At 45.9% G+C, this 12,500-nt stretch overlaps 1 protein-coding gene across 12 annotated transcripts in view; it reads right to left on the reverse strand.

Annotated features, from left to right (window-relative positions):
• Positions 1-12,500, reverse strand: part of LOC105903071 (adhesion G protein-coupled receptor L3-like) — a 268,604-nt gene that overhangs the window by 162,924 nt on the left and 93,180 nt on the right. The window lies entirely within an intron of this gene.

Below are 12,500 nucleotides of genomic sequence, written 5' to 3' on the forward strand. Positions count from 1 at the left end.
TGTAGATAAAAAAGACACTGAATAGAAAGATGGAGTGTGAAGGTGTGTTCTTGCGGGTATGCCTGTGGCAGTGCCTTTAAGAGTGTGTGTGTGTGTGTGCATGAGTGTGTGTTTATTTCAACGGCATGCGTACATAAACACACTCCTGCAGCCACTCCAGTAACTGTTAATATTTCAAGCATGCAGAAGCACGGGCTCTTTGAACCTCTCTCTCCTTGGCAAAATGAAAAGGAATACACTATGAAAAGTGTGCCTTCATCAAAAATGCTGTTGAGGACTGCGCAAGTCAATTTGTGCCTTGTTAATAATTTACCTCTCGGCCTGAGAGACAACATCTCTATCCACAATGAGTTTTTCCTAGTCACTGGATTTCTACAGTCAGGTTAACATTAACCGCTGACTTACAAATGAGATACACCCATTATCTCTAACTATCTGGAAGAGCCGCCATCTTTGAAAGGCTTTGATCTGGATCATTTTATTTCAACGGCACAAATGGTGCAACAAAAATGCCTAATTTCATACTTAACGCCGTTGTTCAAAGGCATAAAGGATGAAAAATGTGTTTTACGATTCAAAAGTCAGTATTATGTTCGGCATTGCTTCGGATATAGGGGAGAACGGGAGAGACTCTTTTCGGTCTCTTCCAGTATTAAGCATGCAGGGAACGAACCACGCTGTAAAAAGTAATCTCCCTCCTGCCTATTGACGAAAGCATAAACACTAAAATTTATGAATAGACGTTTGGACTTTTTTATCATATGCAGTCGCCGTATGGATGCCTAAAACCCATTGCCTCGCTCTTCAGTGCAAATTGATCAATCTGGCTTTGCTATATTAAAGGGTTCGGGGCTGTTTAGAAAGAGGAGGGGAGAAATGTCAAAATAAGCAAAACAGAGTGAGGGGCGCGTCTTGGCAAGAGCATGGCAACTCATCCGGGGACGTTTTAAATCAAAAAAGAAATGACTCTACCTTTTTTTTCTCCCCCCTTTTGATTTAGTGAATTCTTAAAGCTGAGTGGACATGGTAAGCACATTAAATCCATCCCATCTCTTCTGTCCAAGCTTTTTTCAGAGGAACGAAATAGGAAAAAAAAAAGGGATCAGCAAAGTACAGTGGCTGACAAAATAGAAAAGAAATAAAGACGGAAGAAATCCTTCCACAGGAGAGCATTTTAAACGCGCACTGCTGGGAACGAATTAAAATAAAATAGGGGTAAAGAAAGCTGAGATCACAGAACTTGAAGAGCATTATGGGATACAAATACATTTCCATATTCACGAGAGCCTGGCCAGCCTTTCGCAGCCTTCCTCTTCCCCACTGTTAGCTCCGAACTCTTAGTTTGACCTCTGCCACGTTTTGCGACCCGGCCTATTTGAGAGTGATTTCAGTGTTTTATTAATGAGGCAGGTTCTGGCTGCTAAATGAGTGGGCTGACGTATCCATATCGAGCTCACACACACACACACACACACACACACACACACACACACACACACACAGAGCCCAGGAGGAAGAAGATGTCAAATGAAACCAAGTCAAGAGCCTGTCCACCAAAGGGGAAAAAAAGGAAGAAATCAGCTAATGTAAGCAAGTAACCAAATGCCTGCACTATCTTGAATTACCGTGCCTGTCAACAATTCTCTTGTAATTACATTTGTGCTGGATTGGCTTGCTGCTGTGAGCTTGTCAATCTCTAGGTAGATGGATCCACTCTATTACCCCCCCCTCTCTCTCTCTCTCTCTCTCTCTCTCTCTCTCTCTCTCTCTCTCTCTCTCTCTCTCTCTCTCTCTCTCTCTCTCTCTCTCTCTCTCTCTCTCTCTCTCTCTCTCTCTCCCACTCTCTCGCTATCCCCCTCTGTGTATATCCCTGCGTCTCTATGTTTTCCTCCGTTTCTCAGTGTCTCTATTAGCGGTGTGAGACTTCACTGGCCCCACGATTTAATGTCATTACAATTCAAAGCACTCAGATGTGAACTCTATTTTCCCTCTAACCATTTTATTACACCGCTGTTTTACATTTTTTTGGAAAACTCACATTGCATAAAAAGCTGTCTCCGTTTTTCAGAGATGATCACCCAGCAGTAGGCCTATGTCTAAATACTAAATATTTTGCAGCCTACTACATCCAACGTCTAGAAGAATGAAACTTTCTCGTTAAAACAAGTGCTGCCCTTCTGTTAGGCCTACAGGATAATTCAGTTACTGTCCTTTAAAACCAAAAACATGACATAAAAACAGCTATATCAAATATGTATCCATACCACAAGGTAGCATGAACAGAAATTCATTTGTGGGTTTATCGGTGGTACATACATGGCTAATATAACACCGCGGGAAGTGGTAGCAAGTAGGCTACTAGTATTAGGATAAGCTAAGTAGCAGAGCTATTTTAAAGCTCTGTTTTCCTTCACTCATGTGGCGACCACACAGTCGCAAAAAAACGTGTTTAAAATATGGCTGCTTCACAAGACCCAATTGATGATCCGCATGTAGTGTGTATTGCCCGTGTATTTCATTTACTGATATCTATGGCGCATCCAGCAGAATGATTTGTTTACATTGACTTGGCTAGCATCCCAAGACCCAAAAGAATGTGTAACGTTACGAACAGTGTAATTTGCCAGTGTTATGTGTAGATTACCTTCTCATTCAGCATTACAACTGCATATCACAGAGATGGGTTCGAATGAGTTGTTTAAATGAGTCATTGTGGCATCCAAATCATCTAATTATGTTGTTTACAAAATTGATTATTTAATTTTGCTGCATCAACGGCGAATCTTTCATGCTAGCGTTGCGATGCACTGATGCGATGATCCCTCTGCGCAGCCCTACCCTCCATCACACCAACCTCTGCCCATCTCTCCAATTCACAGTCTCTAGTGGCGGCGATGAGGTTTTTAATTACTGAATGGAGATAGCTTGTGGTGGCAATATCAACAACGTGTTTGGACATATGTGTTTGTCTCTGTGTTGCCTTTTTGAAAGGCTTTCTTTGGCTTTCGTGATGGAACATGAACAGCTCATTGTATTTCCCTCCCTCACTCTTTCTCCCAGTGAAAAACAAAAAAGGACATCTATCTGCAGTTGAAAACTAAAGGCTCTGTTTGTGGCTAAGAGGAATCCAGTCCAATCCCTGACTATGACGGGTGGTTCCATATGAACAGTCAGAAAATGGGTTCATAACCTTTATTTAGTGCGCCCATTTGGGAAGGTTCCTTTCATTCAGTATCCTAATTGATACAAAGGGGGGGAGGGAGTTTAAAGTTCTAAAAAGAGTTCTGCTAAACTTTTCTAAAGTTCTAAAATATTCATGTCAGTGTTTGGAGCTGGACTAGTCACTCTGCCTATCTCCTGCCCAAGTTAAAAGCTTATCCCATAGCATATCTTCCCCCACGCACACTGCAGATAAGTCCTTCCACAACTTTCTCCATTAGGTTGCTGAATATGCAAGAAAATAAAGTTTTGGGAGGCCCCAGTTATTCGATTAAACTTAATGGAACAGCAGCTTCAGGGTGTCCATCTTTTTCAAAGTTTTTCTTACACACACACACTCGCGCACACACACACACGCACGCACTGAAGCATGCACGCGCGCGCACACACACACACACACACACACACACACACACACACACACACACACACACACACACACACACACACACACACACACACACACACACACACACACACACACACCACAGGCTTCTTTTTAGGGATGAGTCACGGACAAAAAGTAGCATTTGTATTAAAAAAATATATATAACCAATTAAGCCAATATACGAATAACAGCTGATGGAGCTGAGAGATCCTAAATTGAGAGAAAAAGAGAAAGACAGTGTTGGAGGGGGAGAAAGAGAAAGAGTGAGGGAGAGATAGAGGGGGAGAGAGAGAAAGAGGAAGGGAGAGATAGAGGAGGAGAGAGCGAAAGGGGATGAGAGTTAGAGAGGAAGAGCGAAAGAAGGACAGAGGGAGAGGGGGAAAGGATAGGGTAAGGGGGCAGTTGAGAGAATGAAAAGCTTAATTTAACACATGGAGACACACTTATTCACAGTTAAACACAGTAAGTGAAGAAAATGAATGAAATCGCAATGCTTCATAAAGGAACTCAAGAGAGTGTGTGTGTGTGTGTGTGTGTTTGTGTGTTTCATTAGTTTAAGCAGTTCATTAATTTAATAAAGAAAGTCCCTCGTTAAAATCAGGGGGTAATTTCACTTTTACACTTTCACATGGTGGGCGCAAACACACACACACACACACACACACACACACACACACACACACACACACACACACACACACACACAATGTTAAGCATACACCAGAGCTTCAATGTGTTTATTTGCATTTTGCATATACTCCACTTAATCAGGGACTCCATCAGGACTTGACTCTGCGCTAATATATGCAGAAAAACAAAGAGTGTATTAAAAATATTGAGGTTAGATGACAAAGTGTTAGCAAAGATGATATGTTGGAGGCTTTTAATTTCCATAAAGTGTATGTGTATATGACTGGAGGAGAGAGAGAGAGAGAGAGAGTGACAGAATGAGCAACAGAGAGAGGGATAGAGGAAGAGAGATTGAGAGAGAAAGAGGGAGAGAGAGAGAGAGAGAGAAAGGGAGAGAGAGAGAGAGAGAGAGAGAGGGGGGGTTATTTAAATGAGCTCTGATGAAATTAAATTAATGAGGAATGGAAGAGGGAGGGTGCTGCTTGCACACATCAAACAGCCCCCTCACCCCACGCCGGTATTTACTGTGCTCACAAAGCCTGTGATTAATTAGAGCATGAATCATGGTGTCGTTATTCGATTAGCACCAAGGGAAACAGGCACACCTTCTTCCGCTCACAACAACCCCCTCCCATCTCCACAGACACCACCATTACCAACAGCAACCAACCCCCCACCCCCCAATGGAAAATTCCATCCTTCATTTGACACTTCGCTAAGACACAGGCTAGGATCTTCTCAATGCTAGCGTCACGGAACGCTAAGCAAAGACAACGTGTCTGCGCATCACACTCCACCACCCTTACATGACAACCTGGCCTCCCTCATCAACTCCCCATGAGCGGCGGCGTTGGTCATCAGGTCCCTGTTCCCGCTGCATTCCCTTCTCTTTAGGGGCTTGGCTTTCATAGCAACAGGGGGATGAGTGCCGCTTTGCTAATTAGCCTCCGCTTGAAAGCCAGGGAGGCGAGGTTGAGAGAGGCGAATCCGAACGGGAGTCATCATTCACTTCCGCCTCTCTGGCCAGGAGGGGGGCCCTTCCAGTCTGACTGATGGCTCCTGATGCCATGACCAATGATGCGGCAAAGCTAATTAGCACTGCGCCACAACAAGTGAGGCTAATGTGGCTCCCGGACACTTGTTTGTGTGGGGGTGTGTGCGTGTGAGTGTATGCGGGTGTGTTGGCGCTTGTGTTGTGGGGGGGGGGGGGGGGGGGGGGGGGGGGTGGGGATGTGTCTGGGGGGTGTGTGTGTAGGGGGGGGGGGGAGATGTGTGGGGGGTGCGTGTGTGTTGGCCCTTGTGTTGGCATTCTGCATGTGTGTGTGGGGTGGGGGGATGTGTCTGGGGTGTGTGTGTGTGTGGCTGTGCACAGACTATTTGTTTTGTTTTGCCTCCCTTTCATTGACACATCTTAACACCTTGGCAACCCGCTGGGGCACCCGGCATTCAATGTGTGAACACATGAGGCTCACCTGTCAATCCCGCTGTCAGTGCAGACGCAGGAAATTAGCTCAGCACATCAACGAATTAGCCCCGGGAGGTGCAGTTTGAACGGCCACACACAAACACACACACACACACACACACACACACACACACCATAACACACTCATTCAGTCCATCACTCACACAATCTCGCTCATTCTAGCTCTCTCTCTCTCTCCCGTATACACACACACACAAACATACCATAACACACTCATTCACTCACACAATCTCTCTCTCTCCCTCTCTCTCACACACACACACACACACACACACACACACACACACACACACACACACAATCAATCAACACCAGCAGTCAGGGCTACAGTGATTGTGCGAATAACAACTTAACCACAATGGATTTTACCCGGAGTCTATTAACTTAAATGTTTATCTGGCACCTGTGTAGATACCAGTGGCAGGATTTACTTCAGTTCAAACCACCCAGAATGTATTTTGCAGCCACAAAGTTTGTTTGTGTGTGTGTGTGTGTGTGTATGTGTTTATGTATGTGTATGTGTGTGTTCACACCTCAGTAAGTATCCAGCCCATGAGGAGCTAGGCGTGCCCATCCAAACAGCACCTACACATTCATTTTATGGAGGAATACTAAGTAAAAGAAAAACGAAATGTTCTGGGATGTGTTGTCATCCTTGTTATCATCCTCCCACCAATTTAACTGAAATAAATAGCAGCCTGTGTTGTCTCCTGGGCTTCAGTAGTCTTGTGACGCATCGCACACAGAACGCCTCAGAAGCCCTGTCAGCTCGCATTGGGCATATTCAATGCAAACTCCCTGCCCACAAAATTAGATTCATTCCTTGTTTTTTTTTTTTTTTTAAAGCAGAATACATTGTGTAGGCCACGGAAAATCGGTTACATACTGGCATTAACTGAAAGGGGCAAAGATGGAAGAATTTGGCACCGTTCGACATAACTAGCCATGATTCGTGTGTCAGCTGCGATGTTGAAATAGTTTGGCGAATTCCTCTCCTTTTGTTGCCCCTGCTAGCTTGCCCCCTGATCCACTTCTTCTTGTCGGATTGACTTTTACGGTGTTACCGGCCAATGCTAACAGGGCTCATGTTGTTAATTGGCATGAGCCAGGGAGGCTTATGCAACACAACAAGCGTTACAACTGCGGGCGAACAAAAATGTTCGTTTTGCGACAGCTGAAACACTCTAGAGAGGAGACCAAGAAGAATAAAACCTTTGACCGAGTTCGTTTTTTTCTCCAATATGAAGATGGAGAGAATAAAGAGAGAATGACTGTGTGAAACAGAGTCTGCAGTACCAGAGAGAAAGAGAGTATTAAAAAAAAGCACATGTGATGAGCGGCCTCCGCTGACGAACCCGCCAGCGAGAAAACAAAAGGATATCATTCGGTCCAGCGATTGCTTATACTGGCACGCACTGCAACTGCAGCAACTCCGATGACACAGAGATGCACTGCTAATGCAGTCAAACAGGGCTGGGAAGAGATGAGATGAGATGGGATGGGGGTGATGTCAGCCACACTGGCAATGAAAACACAATTGTCTCTCGCACACAATGAGGTGGGGGGGCAGGTGGGTGGGATTGGGGGAATGTGAGTTGTCAGCAACAAGCATGCAGTCTAGCGGCGATGAGGGCCAGCCCCACTGTGATTGGAGTGGCTTCCTTTTGAGTGGGCAGCCATCCGTTTACCATCTGTCAATGGCTCCGATCTCATAAACTGACAGTAAAAAGCACTTCATCTGCTTTGGCCTCAATCGGCCGACACAGTGAATACAGCACCGATTACGAAGCTCGCACAAAAAAAAACATGGCCACTGGCTTTTGGTGTTGTGTGCTTTGCATAGGTGGGGGAGAAGTGTGGATGTTTTGTTGCAAGCAGAGGACGGCTGTGCTACTCAGCCACTTTCTAAACACTTCACATTGAGGGCACTACTTAGCCAGACGCCATCAGGCCTGAGTGCAGGTGATGAGGACTTTGAGCAAGAGCATTGACAAATGCAGACATCTACTTCTGTGCGATAGCAAAGGTTATCATCTTCCCACATATAGACATAAATGGTTTAGGAAATATGGCCACCTTGCACGGACACAGAACCATAATCAATCAGACACTGTAACAATGAATTAAAGGCATTAAAACACACTTTGACCATAACATGTCTTGTTATTTCACGTAATTCTTGCTCATTCTCTCACTTTTCTGCTACGGTCATATTACCGTGGCTACGTGGTACGTCTAGCTGTACTTCATTGTGCTAATTCAAGGCCATCTCGTATCCAAAGGCGATGAAGAGCATGAATTAATACCAATTACGTCTCAAAGCGGGGTCTATTTACTTACATAATGAAGAACAGGGATTTCTTCAAACGTGCAAATGAGAGGCTTGGCCTCATGCATATTCATACCTCCATGTCTACACCAGCCCTCTGTTAGAGCATGGCCCAACCCACGCAGTCAAATGCCTCGCCCGTTATCACAACTGACAACTGTCACCCTGTTAGGCAACTCCAGCCATCTCAGGGAAGAAAAAGAAAGAAAGAAAGAAAGAAAGAAAGAAAGAAAGAAAGTGGGCGATAATTGAAAAGCAAACAGGCGTGTGTTTTCGTCTTTGAGGGGAGCCGAGAGAAAGCCTCCTCCTCTTCCATCTCCTCCTTCCCCCCCTTATGCCTTTCCGTGTTTATTTAAGCGCATCGTGGCAGAGTCACTAGGGGCCTTGATGGAAACTGGGGGGGCAGGGTGGTGGTGGGGGTGAGGGTGGTGGGGGTTGACATTTACAAGGGTTACTAACAGCAAAACAGGGAAGAAAAGTGTTCATAATTCATGGCAGTGCCTCCATCACAAAGTCATCCAGCAGAGTCTTGGATTAACACTTGGAAGACCAAGACCTGTTAGACTCTTAATGGGTTAAGGCCCATCCAATCTGCCAGCGATACCTATAACAACAACTGTAAATACTATAGTTTTAAATATCACTCCAGCTCGTAACAATGGCAAGATACCTAAAACGACAACTGTAAATACTATACTTTTAAATATCACTCTAGCTTGTTACAATGACAACAATAGCTATAACAACAACTGTATATGCTATAGTCTTAAATATCACTTCAGCACGTAACAATGGCAACGATACCTATAACATCAACTGTAAATACTATAGTTTTAAATATCACTCGAACACGTAACAATGGCAACATCAACACAATGCACTGTAACAATAACGACATAAAGAACGATATCATTGGGCATCACTTTCAATAGTTTGAAAAAATAATAAATTCGATAAAAACAATGACAGCCAATTAGAATCTTAAAGGCATCACATTAAAACATGAATTATATTTCTGTAGTTGGTCAATGTGGACGCTCATATGGTTATAGTTAAAGTTGTCATTACAGTTATTAATGTGGACGCTCATATCGTTATAGTTAAAGTTGTCGTTTCAGTTACAGCTGTTATTGTGGACGACCCTTAATAGTTGGCCATGGCACGGTTTTGGCCCCGGCACTGGTTCAGATCAGGCACAGTATCCATCACAGTTAGGGGATGAATGACAGTGCTTCATGTGGAAAGAGATGGAGGACGACAAGAAGCAGGTGCAGAAGAGGAGGTGGGTGGAGGCGAAGAGGAGTCCAAGTCCTGTTTGTGCGCGGCTGTCATGGGAACGGCTTTGTGAGGCCGTAAACACACAGAAGATGGGGAGGGAGTGCCGGAGACCAGAAGCTGTGTGGAGGCTACGCTTCCCAAGCTCAGAGAATTTCATTTCAGGCTCGATGCGCAACCCCAGAAGATGGCTTCCTGAGGAGCTTTTATGAGACATTCACACTGCAGCAGTATCTGTTATGGACTGGAACACCAGGACATTACAGTCACCGAGGCCCTGGGACCACGTCCCCAAGAACGGACGTGAAAACTGTTGACACATGTGTTTACTGTTCTGAACTGTTGCCCCTGGATACTACTAAGATGTGACGATGGTCACGATAAAACTGTACCATTAGAATTAGACACAACATGGAATCGTTTAGCAAAAAAGAAAAATGCATACAGGTGTGGACAGAACATGTGGATGAATGTTCAAATGAGCAAAAAAAAAAAGAAGACAATCTATATGCTTTAGTATTGACATGTCTCAACACTGCTAAGAAGTGCGCTTTTCCCAAAAAGCATTTCCTGAGATTTAAAAGGAAGCATATAAAGCATGACTATATGTTACAGGATGTGTTACAGAGTATAACGTAACATGGTGCAGAGATTGAGGAAACCTTACAGGAGATTGAGGAAACCTTACAGGATCCTATAAGAACCAGAGGACCTGCTACTGCAGTACAATGGAGGGGAATGAAAAGGCTTCAGGGGCCCACTAGCTTCAAATCTTCTGTGAGTGTGTGTTTGTAGGTGTGTGTGTGTGTGTATATATGTGTGTGTGTGTGCGTGTGTGTGTGCGCGCATGTGTGTGTACGTGTGTCTGTGCAAAGGCTTTGGGAAGACATGGAGGAAGAGACTGTGTCTCTATGGGAACAGGCGCCAGGGGAGGGGGCGAGAGACAAGAGGCGAGATGGGTTCAGAGGTGTGACCTGCAATGTCGTCAACCCTACTCCCTTCCCAGACACACACACACACACACACACAGACACAGACACAGACACACACACACACACACACACACACACACACACACAGACACAGACACAGACACACACACACACACACACAGACACACACACACACACACACACACACACACACACCTACAGACATGTACACAGAGACACATTGTTTGGCCCCCTGGTATTGGTTGCCTTGGTGACAAATCATCTGTCAGGGCACACGTGGGCGGCAAAGGGAAGGAACCGGGGCCTGGGCAGCTATTTGTGTCCGCGGTGGTGGAAGAGATGAGAGGAGGAGTGTTTGTGTGTGTGTGTGTGTGTGTGTGTGTGTGTGTACGTGTGTGTGTGTGTGTGTGTGAGGGGTGTCTGGTGGAGATGAGAGGAGGAGAGAAAAAAAAAACAAGTGATGAAACAATAGAAAAATAAGCCCCTGGTCACTGGTGCCGAGGAAAAAATCCTGTCCTCAAGCCATGACAACATGGGAGAAAAGACAGAAGACAAAAGGTGAAAGAGAGAGAGAGAGAGAGAGAGAGAGAGACGTTGCTCTTATGGTACACGTCTACAAAGCTAAAACACCTCTCTGTTGTGCTGATAGGCAGATACAGAGAGAGGGAGGAGGAGAGAGAGAAAGAGAACAAAAGAGTGGGACACAGAGAGAGAGAAAGAAAAACAAAAGGTGGGGGAAAAAAAAAGGTGTCGTGCAACAGAAGTACCCCTGCTGTGCTCACGCTTCTGTGTGTGTGTGTGTGTGTGTGTGTGTGTGTGTGTGTCTGTGTGTGTGTGTGTACAGTTGGTTAGTACACTGTACAATACGTCTCCTAGTTGCTCACACCGCCACTGTATCATAATCTGCAGCTCCATCAAAACAGCATCCCTGTCACCGAGAATATCAGATCATATGAAAGATGCACACCTCAATCAGTATCTGCTGTGTCCTTGCCGGGTCGTGGATACACACACACACACACACACACACACTCTCGGCGCGCACACACACTCACACACACACCAGGGGATTAAAGAGAGTAGCTGACGTGAGTGTTTGCTTGTTTGGTGATCTCTGTGTACATTACAGTAATTCAGACTGCATATCATGCATAAATGCATGCCTAGTCTCTACTGCAGCACATCCATACAAAAAAAAAAACACACACACATGCATTCTTCTCCGAGGCACAGGAACACACACACACACACACACACACACACACACACACACACACACACACACACACACAAACACTGTAGCACAGCGTTTGATGAAGGCCATGAAAACCAAGGAGGCTGAAGGGAAACACACACTGAGAGAGATGGAGGGGAAAAGAAAGAGCTATGATTCCGCCCTAAGACAAACAGAGTGTGAGGGCCGGCCCTATCACCCCCCACCCCCAACGGCCTGCCCTCCGCACCCACCCCCACTGGCCTGCCCTCCGTGCCCACAAATCCCATCTGGCAGCGCAAGGGGTGCCATTGACGGCCAGAGCTCCGAATGTGAGGCATTATCGCTGTGAAAAAGGATCGCCTTCAAGCCCCAGCCACTGAACTGTATCCAAGATCACGGGGAGAGAGAGAGAGGGAGGGGGAGAGAGAGAGGGAGGGAGAGAGAGAGAAAAAGGACAGGGAAGACAGAGAGAAAGCGAGAGAGGATAGGAGAGAGAAATTGAGGAAGAGAGAGGGGGTAGAGAGAGTGAGGAGGTAGAGGAGAAGAAAGAGCAGAGAAAAGAAAGAAAAAAGGGAAGAGGAAGAGAAGGAGGAAGTAGCGAGGTATGACAAGGGGTAGGGTTTGTTGGGGGGGGGTGGTGTTGGCGGGACGGGGGCTTGTGGTTCTCCGCTGGGGAATGCGCACCTGCAATTTCTCTCACTTGACACAGGCAGTCTTTTGTGGAGTGCTGGGTACCCCCACCCCCCCACCTCAGGGGCCCGGGCCAGAGACCTTATCGCGGGGGACGATCAGATCAGGCCTACGGGGGCCAAAAGGGCTGATTGGCTATGGGGCTTACGCACCGTCTGGGGCCTGACAGAGAGGGAGAGATAGACAGAGAGAGAGAGAGAGAGAGGGAGAGGGAAGGAAAAGGAGTGAGAATGAAAGGGGGGGGGGGGGGGGTCACGGCACAGGCTTATAGAGTTACTGATGAGGAGGAGAGGGCCCCCGCACACACACATGA

The sequence above is a fragment of the Clupea harengus genome, chromosome 18, assembly GCF_900700415.2.
Source record: "Clupea harengus chromosome 18, Ch_v2.0.2, whole genome shotgun sequence".
Taxonomy (NCBI): Eukaryota; Metazoa; Chordata; class Actinopteri; order Clupeiformes; family Clupeidae; genus Clupea; species Clupea harengus.